The 13,301-nt window shown below is 41.5% G+C and overlaps 1 long non-coding RNA gene across 10 annotated transcripts in view; it reads left to right on the top strand.

Annotated features, from left to right (window-relative positions):
* The window catches only part of LOC113630157 (uncharacterized), a 58,049-nt gene that overhangs the window by 14,837 nt on the left and 29,911 nt on the right, over positions 1 to 13,301 (top strand). For all 10 annotated transcript variants that reach the window (XR_003436843.1, XR_003436846.1, XR_003436849.1 and 7 more), the window contains one exon: positions 707 to 797. This is a non-coding gene — a long non-coding RNA (uncharacterized LOC113630157). The remainder of the gene's footprint in view (positions 1 to 706; positions 798 to 13,301) is intronic.

The following is a 13,301-nucleotide window of genomic DNA, read 5'->3' as shown; positions in this document are numbered from 1 at the left end:
CACCAGCGCGGGGTATTTTAGGGGGATGAAAACATCTACCCACAGGAGAAGTAAGAGAGTTAGTAGGTAAGAAGAGATTTTCTAAAACATATTTTTATGCTTTTATCTTTTGCCTCTTCCACATATGTGACCTCTCCCTGCGATCCAGAGGTACTTCTGTGGAGGGCAAGTGGATGAATAGGTGGACTAGGATTATGAGAGTGAAACGCAAATAAGAGGCAGGGTGTAGTTTACTTCTAAAACAGGTAACTGAGATATAAAACTAAAGGCCTGAAGAAAGTAGGGCCTAGAGATAAGGCCCTTTGGAAACAAAACAGGGGAGACCCAGGTATACCTGCCTTCTGTTTCCCACCACAACCAGAAAGGATCATGAAGACCGCGGAGGAGGAACCTCAGAGGAAACAGGCAGGGGGGGCAGAGGGGCTGCATTGTCCCTGTATGGTCAGGCCCCCCGCGATGGCTGTTCCCTTGCTCTCTGTGCATCCCCTGACTGACCAGTCCCTGCCTCACCTGCATCCTACTCACCTGACCGACCTTCCCTCCTCAAAAAATGGCTATGTACTCGCCCCGGGCCCTGACTAGTGATTGCTCATTAGATCAGAACATCCGCACCTTGCTAGCTCATCAAAGGGGTGGGGAGGGGCATGCTCCTCTGCTGGTTTCCCTGGTAACCGATGAGCCAACCTGACGTCACTTCCCCTTGCAGCTGGTAATCTCCCTCTCGCCGAGGTAGTGAAGACGCCGCTGTCCGCTCCACCGGGTGGCGGGGGGTGACGCCCGGACCTCGCTTCACACAGGTAAGACCCTCCTATCCGTTAACAGCACTGACGTCTCTGTCACTGATTCTGGGGTCCTTCTACGGTCTTCAAGCTGGGCAAATACTGGGCTCACAGGCCTGTGGGGTGCAGCACAACAGTCCCTTTTCAAGAGTCCTATATTCACGTAATCGTGAAACCCTGAAACCTAGGTGGGTCCCTTAAGCCCCAGAAGCAAGGATGTGGAAAGAAAATCCACAGCATGTATTTAGCCCTCAAAACAACTCCACAAAACCAGTTACCCACATAAAACAGCACCACAAGACTATTATTGGCTCCATTTTACTGAATAGGAAAGTGACAGGATTTTAACTCAGGCCAGCTGACTTCAAAGGCCGTGCTCTTAACCATCACCCTACACAGCCTTTCAGTAAACATCAGTTCCCTGCACTCACCCCAACCCCATCTCGGTTCAATGCCGGGGCTAAGAAGCTGAGTTAGGAAAGGCAGGCTACCATGTGTTTCATGCTCTTACTATTTAAGGTCTGAACTCAGCTGGGCCTTCGGTTCTGCTGCATTTCCTGTTGTTTGTGCTCCGTGGGCTCCCTTCACCAATCCCTGCAATAGGCCTAAACCTTCAACATCCCCTGCCCTTCTCACCTTCAGCAGTAAACTTGCCTGTGATTCATAGAGAAAATCAGTGCCATTAGGGGTGGACTCTCTCAGCTTCTCTCCTTCCCTCAACTTATCTTCAGGAGCACCCTCTCCTCCTATCCAACCAATTTTCGGAAGAGAGGTTTCTCTCTCTATCGTATTTCAGACCACTCCCTCCTTTGCTCGTTCACCTCCTCCAGGAGTTCTCTCAGGTGTCTCTTTTTCCAGTATGTTCAATCTTCGCCCTCTCTGCTGGGTCCTTTCAGCGTATAAACAAGGTAAGGTCTTTCCTCACCTTCATGTCACTTCCATCTACAATTGTCCTAGATTTCAGAAATTTCCAAGCACCAGTCCCTGAACTCTTCCTAAGTAGTGATGAAATCTCACTAATTCATGATAAAAACTTGAGCAAATAAGGATAATATAGTGAGTTTCTCATTAAGCTAAAGTAATTCAATTTAAATGATTTTCTTTTGTTCTGAAATTATGACTTTTTTTTTTAATGTTCTGATATTCTTTGTATAGGAGGCCCTCTGTATCTGTGGGTTCCATATCCTTGGTTACAGAAGGCCGACTGTACCACACCATTTAATACAAGGGACTTGAGCACCCGTAGAGTTTGATATCCTTTGGGGGTCCTGGAACAGATCCCCCAAGGATCCCCAGAGATGACTGTATGCCACCTATCAGAAGTGTGAAGACTTCACCTGAGCAACGAACAACCCTCTTTGCTGTAAGACGTTGAGATTTGGGGCACCTTTTTTTTTTTTTTTACTGTGCATTACCGAGCCAAGAAGCCCTCAAACTCTTTGGTCTCTGAACATCTCTGAACATCTCTACACTCTTGAAAACTATTAAGGACCTGTATTGACTATGTTTCCTTACTTTCTGTCTTCTTAAAGCTCTGGCACCTGGGACCTTGCTAGCACAGGGGAGACTGCTCCTTTGAGGACTAGCTAATTCCTAGAGATAACAAGCTCCTCCCTTGTGAATATACCTCTCATGTGCAAGCTAACCAATCCAAAACCATACCCCCTCTGCCCCCATAAGCACCCCCTTTTTCCAGCTCTCACAGGGCTCTTATACTCTGGGCCAATACAGCGATATGTTGTTTTACTGCACTTCACAGATACTGCATTGTTTACAAATTGAAGGCTTGTGACAAACCTGCGTTGAGCAAGTCTATTGGTGCCGTTTTTCCAGCAGCATTAGTTTTTAATTAAGGTATGTGCATTGTTTTCTTAGACATAATGCTATTGCACACTTAATAGGCTGCAGCATAGTGTGAACATAATGTTTATATGTACTGGAAACCAAAAAATTCGTGTGGCTTGCCTTATTGCCCCATTTGCTTTAATGCAATAGTCTGGAACCAAACCAGCAGTATCTCCGAGGTATGCCTGTACTCACCTGTCCTAGTCACCTCAGGGCCAGATCCAGGAAACCCTAGGACAACCCCTACACCTAAGAGCCTGCTGAAATTATTCAAACCTGCTTACCCTGCCTTGCCTGTTTTTTCTGCGAAAACCACAGTAAGGCTCTCACCCATGCTTTCCCCTCGCTCCTTCAGCCTTCTGACTGACTCCCCGGTGGCCCTGTGTGGCCCTGTGTGACATGGCAGGCCTCCTACTCTCGGGAACAGACTTCCCTTTCAGTGACAGTCATCTCCTGATCTATTGACCTAACCATACCCGAGTAATAACAGAGCCTACATTTTAAAACAGGACCTCAATGGACTTTTGTTTATGTGGGTTCTATATATTGATATTTACTGTTTTAGATATTAAAACTGAGAAATTTTAAAAATATGTAAATGAATCCATTATACATTAGCATAGTAATATCTTAATGAAAAATATTTTTTCTAAAACAAATAACTGTGAGAAGAGTAGCACTGTTTCAATTTTGCAAATCTCTTTAATGTCTGGCTAAGCAGAGTAAAGCTGGGTTTTGGGGTCTGCTTCTGCATTCAAAGAGCTGCAGTATCACATTCTGGAAAACTCCACAATACACTCATGAGAGATTGAGAATGAAAAAAGCAAATAACATTTAGTCATTGATTTTGAAATTGACCTCATAGACCCAGGGAAAATGTCCCCAGACCACACTTGGAGAATGCTAACCTACACAATATTGACTAATACAAGCAAGTTTTTTAGAATTTAATTTTTTTCCAGTTGTATTGAGATATAAATGACATACAGTACTGTATAAGTTTAGGTGTCTAGCATAGTGATTTGACTTATGTACATCATGAAATGATTATCATGTTTAGTGAGCATCCATCATCTCATATCAACACAAAATTAAAGAAATAGGGGAAAAAACTTTTTCCTTATGATGAGAACTCTTAGGATTACTCTCTTAACAACTTTCATATGTATAGTACAGCAGTGTTAATTATCTTTATCATGTTGTACATTACATCTCTAGTACTTATTTATCATATGACTGGAAGTTTTGTACCTTTTGACTGCCTTCACCCAATGTCCCACCCACACCCGTGTCTCTAGTAACCACAAATCTGATCTCTTTTTCCATGAGTCTGTTTGCTTTTGAAGTATAATTGACCTACAAAACTATGTTAATTCCTGATGTATAACATAGTGAATCAATATTTCTAAACATTTCAAATTGATCACCACGATAAGTCTAGTTACCATCTGTCCCCATACAAAGATATTACATAATTAATTGTTTACTATTTTCCCCACACTGTACATTTCATACCCATGACTCACTTATTCTGTAACTAGAAATGTGTGCCTCAGTCTCCCTCACCTATGTCTTATCTCCCCCTCAACTCCTCCCCTTGGCAACGACATGTTTGTTCTCTGTGTCTATGTCTCTGTTATATTTGTTCATTTCTTTTGTTTTTTAGATTCCACATGTGAGTGATATCATAATTTGTCTTTCTCTGACTTATTTCACTTAGCATAATACCCTCTAGGCCATCCATGTTGTCACAAATGGCAAGGTTTCATTCTTTTTATGGCTGAGTAATATTCCACTGTGTGTGTGTGTGTGTGTGTGTGTGTGTGTGTGTGTATCCATTCATCTGTGGATGGAAACTTAGGTTGCTCCCATATCTTAGCTATTGTAAATGATGCTGCTATGAACATAGGGTTGCATATATCTTTTCTAATTACTGTTTTTATTTTCTTTGGATAAATATCCAGAAGTGGAATTACTGGATCATATGGTAGTTCTATTTTTAAGTTTTTGAGCAATTTCCGTAATGTTTTCCATAGTGGCTACACCAATTTACATTCCTACCAACAGTGCACAAGGGTTCTTTTTTCCAATCCTTGCCAATACGTGTTACTTGTCTTTTGATAATAGTCATTCTGACAGATATAAAGGGGATATTTCATTGCGATTTTGGTTTGCATTTCCCCGATGATTAGTGCTGTTGAGCATCTTTTCATGTGTCTGTTGGCCATCTGCATATTTTCTTTGGAAAAATGTCTACTCAGATCCTCTGTCCATTTTTTAATTGGTTTTTTGTTTGATGTTGAGTTGTATGAATTCTTTAGCTATCAACCCCTTATCAGCTACAGTAAGTCCCCTACTTACAGACAAGCTCCTTTCTGAGAGTGCATTCATAAGCCCAGTTTGTTCGTAAGTCCAGCAATATTAGCCTAGGTACCCAACTACCACAATCGGCTATATAGTATTGTACTATAATAGGTTTATAGTACCTTTCACACAAATAATACATAAAAAACAAACACAAAAAATAAAACATTTTTAATCTTACAGTATGGTTCCTTGAAAAGTACAGTAGTACAGTACAACAGCTGGCATTGAGGGAACAGGCAAGAAGAGTTACTGACTGGGGGAGGGAGAGGAGGTGGGAGAGGGTAGAGCTGAAAGATCTTCAGCAATAGAAGACTGAGGGCAAGCTGCAATTTCACTCATGCCTGACGTTGATGGAACGCACATTCACACCTTTGAAAGTTCAAAACGTGAAGGTTTGTATGTAGGGGACTTACTGTATGTCATTTGCAAATATCTTCTCCCATTTAGTAGGCAGCTTTTTCATTTAGTTGATAGTTTCCTATGTGCAGATTTTTTAATTTGATGTAGTCCCATTTGTTTATTTTTGCTTTTGTTTCCCTTGCCTGTGGAGACATATTCAAAAAAAAATATTACTAAGACCAATGTCAAAGAGTATACTTCTTATGTTTTCTTTTAGAAGTTGTATGGTTACAGGTCTTACATTTATATCTTTAATGCATTTGAGTTTACTTTTGTGCGTGGTGTGAGTTGTCCAGTTTGCTTCTTTTGCATGTAACTGACCAGTTTTCCCAACACCATTTATTGAAGAGACTGTCTTTTCCCCATTGTATATTCTTTCCTCCTTTGTTTTAGGTTAATTGCCCATATAACTGTGGGTTTATTTCTGGGCTGTCTTTTCTTTTCCACTAATCTATATGTCTGTTTTTGTGCCAGTATCATGCTGTTTGGATTACTGTAGCTTTGTAGTATAGTTTGAAATCAGGGATTGTGATCTCTCCAGCTTTGTTCTTCTTTCTCAATATTGTTTTGGCTATTTGGAGTCTTTTGTGTTTCCAGACAAATTTTAAAATTATTTGTTCTAGTTCTGTGAAAAATGCCATTAGTATTTTGATAGCGATTGCATTGAATCTGTAGATTTCCTTGGGTAGTATGGTCATTTTTAACAATATTAATTCTCCCAGTCCATGAGCATGATATATCTTTCCATCAGGTTGTGTCATCTTCAGTTTCTTCAGTGACAAGTTGGTTGTTTAGTAGTGTATTATTTAGCCTCCACATGTTTATGTCTTTTGCAGTCTTTTTTCTTGTAGTTGATTTCTAGTCTCACAGTGGTGTGGTCAGAAAAGTTGCTTGATAGGATGTCAATCTTTTTAAACTTAGACTTGTTTTGTGCCCTACAATATGACCTATCCTGGAGAACATTACATGGACACTTGAAAAGAATGTGTATTCTGCTGCTTTTGGATGGAATGTTCTATGTATACTTGTTAAGTTCACTTGGTCTAATGTGCTGTTTTAGGTCAGTGTTTCCTTTTTGATTTTCTATCTAGATGATCTGTCCATTGATGTAAGCAGGGTTTTAAATTCCCCCACTATTACTGTGTTATTTGTCAATTTCTCTTTTTATATCTGTTAATATTTGGTTTATGTATTTAGGTGGTCATATTTGGTTTATGTATTTAGGTACTCTTATGTTGGGTGCATATATATTTTAAATTATCATATTTTCTTTTTGGATTGATCCTTTTATCATTCTGTAATGCCCTTCTTTGTCTCTTTTTACGATCTATTTTGTCTGTTATAAGTATTGCTACACCCTGGCTTCCTTTTTGTTTCCATTTGCATGAAATAGCTTTCTTCATTCCCTCACTTTCAGTTCGTGTGTGTCTTTAGATCTCTTGTAGAGAACATATATTTGCGTCTTGTTTTGTATCTGTTCAGCCACTCTGTCTTTTGACTGGAGCATTTAGTCCATTTACATGTAAAGTGATTATTGATAGGTATGTACTTATTGCAATTTTGTTAATTGTATGGGGGTTATTTTTGTAATTCTTTTTTGTTCCTTTCTTCTTCTTTTGCTCTCTTTCCTTGTGATTTGATGACTATCTTTAGAGTTATGTTTGGATTTCTTTCCCTTTTTTTGGTGTGTGTATTATTATAGATTTTTGATTTGTGGTTACCATGAGGTTTATAGATAGCAATCTATATATCTACCTGATTGTTTTAAGTTGCCAGTCTCTCAAGTTCAAACACATTTTTAAAACCTGGGATTTTTACTCCCAGTCCTCATGTTTACTGTTTTTGACATCATGTTTTACATCCTTTTGTTTTGTGTATTCCTTAACTACTTATTGTGGATATAGACGATTTTACTACTTTGTCTTTTAACGTTCCTACTAGCTTCATAAGTAATTGATTTACTACCACTACTGTATATTTGCCATTACCAATGAGATTTTTCCTTTCATAATTTTCATGTTTCTAGTTGTGGCCTTTTCTTTCCTGCTTAGAGAAGTCCCTTTAACATTTTTTGTAAGGCTGTTTCAAGGTGATGAACGCTTTTAGCTTTTGCTTGTCTGTAAAACTTTTGATCTCTCTTTCAAATCTGAATGATAGCCTTGAGGGGTAGAGTATTCTTGGTCATAGGTTTTTTGTTTCATCACTTTAAATATATCATATCACTCCCTTCTGGCCTGCAGAGTTTCTGCTGAAAAGTCACTTGATACTCTTAGGGGAGTTCCCTTGTATGTAATTTGTTGTTTTTCTCTTGCTATTTGTAATATTCTCTCTTTAATTTCTGCCATTTTAATTACAGTGTATCTTAGTATGGTCCTCTTTCAGTTGATCCTGTTTGGGACTCTGTGATTTCTGGACCCAAACGTCTGTTTCCTTTCCCAGGTTAGGGAAGTTTTCAGCTGTTATGTCTTCAAATATGTTATCTGCCCCTTTCTCTCTCCTCCTTCTGGGACCCCTATAATGTGAATGTTAGTATGCCTGATGTTGTACCAGAGGTCTCTTAAGCTGTCCTCATCTCTTTTTACTCATTTGTCTTTTTTTCTGTTCAGTTCAAGTGATTTCAACTACTCTCTTTTTTAGTTTGATCCATTCCTCTGTATCATCTAATCTACTTTTATTCTTTCTAGTGTATTTTTTATTTCACTTATTATATTCTTTTTTTTTTGTGAGTGTGTGTGTGTGTGCAGTACACGGGCCTCTCACTGTTGTGGCCTCTCCCGTTGCGGAGCACAGGCTCCGGACGCGCAGGCTCAGCGGCCATGGCTCACGGGCCCAGCCACTCCACGGAATGTGGGATCATCCCAGCCCGGGGCATGAACCCGTGTCCCCTGCATCGGCAGGCGGACTCTCAACCACTGCGCCACCAGGGAAGCCCTCACTTATTGTATTCTTAAGCTCCATTTCATCTTTCTTTATTTTTCCTTTTTGTTAAACTTCTCACTGTATTTGTTTATTCTTCTCCCAAGTTCTTCGAGCATCTTTCTTTTTTTCTTTTTTTTTTTGCCTATCTCATGTGGCATGTGGGATCTTAGTTCCCCGACTAGGGATCGAACCTGTGCACTCTGCAGTGGAAGTGTGGAGTTTTAACCACTGGACCACCAGGGAAGTCCCTCGAACATCTTTATGATCAGTACTTTTGAACTTTTTATTGTGTTGATTACCTAGCTCCATTTCTCTTAATTCTTCTTCTGGTGTTTTATCTTATTCCTTTGTTTGGAACATATTTCTCTGTTGCCTCATTTTGCTTAATTCTCTGTTTTTATTTCTGGTAGGTTGGTTACTTTTCCCAGTCTTTGATGAGTGGACATTTTTAGGAGATGTCCTATGCATTTCAGCAGTGCACTCCTCTCTGGTCACCAGAGCTATATGCTCTAGGAGTGCTCCCTATGTAGGCTTTGTGGGCCCATTACTCTGAACTCTTTCTCGGGTAGATTGCCTATCTCCACTTCACTTGGTTCTTCTTCTGAGGTTTTATCTTATTCCTTTGTCTGAAACATATTCCTCTGTCACCTCATTTTTTCTAAGTTGCTATTTGTATTTTATGTATGTGGTAGGTTAGTCACGTTTCTCAACCTTGGAGAAGTGGCCTTTTATAGGAGATGTCCTATGCATCCCAGCAGTGCACTCCCATCTCATTACCCAAGCTATATGCTTGGTGGTTCCCCCTAAGAGGGCTGCATGGGTCCTTCTGTTGTGTTAGGCTGACTCTGTGGGCGGGCTGGTAGGTTTGGTTGGCCCCTAGTCCAGTTGGTTGCCAGACCCTGCCTTCTGTGGATGCTGTTGGCTGCTGTTTAGTGGTGCCTGGTTACAAGGCAGCTGGTTGCAGAACCCTAGGGGGTCCCAGGGCTAGTGTTTGCTCAGTGGTGGGCAGAGTCAGGGTCCAAAAGACTGGGGTGGTTGCTCACCCACTTGCAGATGAAGCCAGATCCTGCAGTTAGTGCCAAACTACTTGCAGGCAGATCTGGCTCCTGGAGTCTGGCTGCAGGCCTGGGGATCGCAGAGCTTGTTTCAGATTGTTGGGAGGGGGAAAGTTCCTGACACAGCTGTGTATGGGGTCCAGGATGTTCCAAAGATTGCACTGACCTGCTAATGGGCAGGGCCGGCATTCAGCTGGTTCCAGGGTAGGCTCTGGCTTGCTGCTGGTAGGCTCAGTCTGCAGGATCATAGTTTTCTGCTTCTGGTGTCTGCCCTCTGAGTGAAGCTGGCCTAGAGGCTAGTGCAGACTTGCTGGTAGGAAGGCCGATGCCTGCCCACTGGTGGGTGGAGTTGGATCTTGGCCCACTGATGGGCAGGGTCATGTCTAAGGGTATTTCTAGAGATGGCTGTGGGCTCAGGAAGTCTTTAGGCAGCCTATCTGCTGATGGTTAGTGCTGTGTCCCCACCCAGTTAGTTATTTGGCCTGAGGTGTCCCCAGCACTTGTGCCTATAGGCTGTTGGGTGGGGCCAGGTCTTGGCATTAATGAACCAAGATGTTAGCCACCAACATCAGTGTTCAGGTGTTTGAATGTCCCCCAGTATGTCTTCCACCAGTGTCTATGTCCCCAGGGTGAGCCATAGCTGCTCCCTGCCTCTCTAGAAAACTGTCCAAGACCAGCAGGTAGGTCTGGCCCAGGCTTCTATCAAATTACCTAGCCCTGGGTCCCAGTGCATATGAGATTTTGCATGCCCCCTTTAAGAGTGAAGTCTCTATTTCCCCTAGTCCTGTGGGGCTCCTGCAATTAAGCCCCCCTGGCCTTCAAAGCCAAATGCTCTGGGGGCTCTTCTTCCTGGTGCTGGACCTGACATGGAGAGCTTGACATGGGGCTCAGAACTCTCACTCCCATTGAAGAACCTCTGCAATATTATTATTCTCCAGTTTGTGAGTTGCCCACACAGAGGGAATGAGATTTAATTATATCGTGAGTCCACCCCTCCTACCTGTGTCATTGTGGTTCCTTCTTTTATTTTTTTAAATTTCTTTTATTTATTTTTGGCTGTGTTGGGTCTTCGTTGCTGTGTGCGGGCTTTCTCTAGTCACAGCAAGCAGGGGCTACTCTTCGTTGCAGTGTGCAGGCTTCTCATTGTGGTGGCTTCTCGTTGTGGAGCACAGGCTCTAGGTGTGCGGGCTTTAGTAGTTGTGGCTCATGGGCTCTAGAGCACAGGCTCAGTAGTTGTGTTGCATGGGCTTAGTTGCTCCACGGCATGTGGGATCTTCCTGGACCAGGGCTTGGACCTGTGTCTCCTGCATTGGCAGGTGGATTCTTAACCACTGCCCCACCAGGGAGGTCCCATGGTTCCTTCTTTATGTCTTTAATTGTAGAAGATCTTTTCTGATGGGCTTTTGCATTGATGATTTTTCTGCAGATAGTTGTGATTTTTGTGTGCTTGTGAGAGGAAGTAAGCTCAGGGTCTTTCTATTTTGCTATCTTGGCTGCTCTGTCCTTCCTCATCATAAAAGGCCACCAACCCTACTGGATTAGGGACCCACCCTTATAACTTCATTTAACCTTACCTCCCTAAAGGGCCTATCTCTAAATATAGTCACATTGGTCATAGGGCTTCAACCTATGAATTTAGGACTGGGGCAGGGGACACAATTCAGTGCATAACAGGAGGTGAAAATTGAAAACAGTGAGTGCGAGGGGAAAAATAACTAAGGAAAAGTGATACAGTGTGTTACTAGACTGGCTACCACTTAATACAAAACTTCAAAAAAAGAAAAAAAAAAAAAGGCTGGTCATTGCTTGGCACATTGGACTCTTCCAGAAGGGCTGCAAGAAAGAATTCCATCTCAGACTATTCCATGGTAGGAAGATGCTACCTGCCTGACTTCCCACCCCCCACCCCCATCTCCTATTTCCTGTAAGTCGAGGTTCACCCCCACAGAAAGCTAACTCACCACGTTACTGTGTGGTGTCATCAAGCCTTTCAGTGGCCACTCAGGAGGCTAGATTCCATTCTGCATGATGTAGCATTTCATCCAAACCCAGAAGTTAGGGAGGGAAACAGCATGTGAGACTCCAAGCCTGGACCTTTAACTCAGACTTCAGCCAGTCTGACAAATGCAGCAAAAGTGGTGCTGGAGGGGGCACAGTCTAGGAGTTAAGCCATGTCTTTTGAAGGAAGGAGTCAGTTAACACAGTCAGAGGTGTCTGATTCAGAACTACTATGGTTCTAAGTACAGAGGTGGCTATCCTAAAGTCGCAACATTTCCTGAAAGGAGCACAACCCTGAATGAAGGTCATTGGGAAAGTATATTTTGATGGCCATAGAAACAATAATTACATTTTAAATGAAATGTAATGAAAGTATCTAATAACTGAATAATACAATTCATCCAATTTGAACCTTGACAGATGAGTCTTAGCCTATAACAAATATTATGTTTGATATACTCTGTATCCAACTGTTAATGCTGGTTACTACACTGTATCCTTCAGATTTGCTTAAAAACCAATGGAGTAAATTATACTATAGTTTATTTTTCTCATGAAACATGTGAAACATCAAATTGCTGTGAAAAGTGTGAGGACTCAAGATACATGCAGAATGGCAGTCAAATTGAGAGCTGTCTTATCGCATCCAGGTAATTTTTAATTAAAGTGACATTGGGAAATGAGAAGGGAGATGACATGGGTTATACTTATTACAGGCCATTATGCCCTTGCTCTTTTAAGGAACAAAAATATGTGACCTCTAGTAGTTGACACTCAATAATAAGGAATGTCATGACTGCCTGCCAAATAGTCTTAAATACTGAACTGTAGAACATCTTCATTGCCATTACCTCTTTTATGAGTTTTCAAATTACTTATTCCTGTTGTATTCATTGTTAGTTTCTAGGTTTATCACATGCATGTGTGTGTGTTTGTGTGTGTTTTGTGTTTAGGGAGTGGAGCAGTTATTTCAAGTGGCTTATGGGAAGAAAGCAGACATGCTCAGCCAACAATATTAAAACTGTCCAAAGAATTGAAAATGTATATATAAGTTGTCACCTCCAAAGTAAACTGGAGTCAATGACAGAGTAGACAGGGATAGCCAGGCAGGTATGTGTTAGGTGTGGCCACAGGAACAGCATTCCCAATGGCCTTAACATCTGTAAAGCATACCTACAAATTCTGTGAACCAGAGGCAGATAATTAAGATGATAGTTCTGAGGCCAGAAGCCACACAAAACTCTGAGATCCACACACAGTATATCACGTCTCCTCAGTTAGAAATTTGTTCTTTTACTGATACCTGAGCACCCATGACCTCCAAATATCAATCTGTAGCCCCATCTTCTCTATCAAGTTCCAGACCATATATTCCACCTCGAAGTTCCACCTCAAAATCATCATGCCTCAAACTGAATCTGTCACAAGTCTCACAACCCTGCCATTCCTTCTATATTTCCTATCCTAGGTAATGATATTGCAAGTCACTTATTCTCTTAAGTTAGCCATTTAATTCATCCTTTCATAAGTAGTTTTTGGTGGTCGGCACTGGGGATATAACAGTAAACACAGCGAAATCCCTTTCCTTATGAATCTTATATTGTACTGGTGAAATGGGCAATAGCTAAAACACACAGGGGTGTTGTGTGTGTGTGTGTGTTAGTGTCAAGCTCTATGGGGAAAAAATAAAGCAGAGTAAAGGGATAGTGAATGACAAAATATGCTATGCTATATAGGTTATCAGAAAAGTCCCAGTTTATTAAATTCCTCTCTCTTCTTCGCCTCCTGTGTCCAATTGGTCGTTAAGCCCTGTCATTGATCTCCCTGCCTCTGGTGTCTCTCCTCCATCTCACTACATTTTCCATGCTTCCATCCAAGTCATTCTTTTAAAATTCAAATGACTGTTCCTATTGACTGTTATTTTCTTTTATTGGAGTAT

The sequence above is a fragment of the Aethalodelphis obliquidens genome, unplaced genomic scaffold, assembly GCF_003676395.1.
Source record: "Aethalodelphis obliquidens isolate GAN/ISIS:26980383/991018 unplaced genomic scaffold, ASM367639v1 scaffold29, whole genome shotgun sequence".
NCBI lineage: Eukaryota > Metazoa > Chordata > Mammalia > Artiodactyla > Delphinidae > Aethalodelphis > Aethalodelphis obliquidens.
Note: the sequence above shows the minus strand (reverse complement) of the source record. Positions and strands in the feature narration are given on the sequence as shown.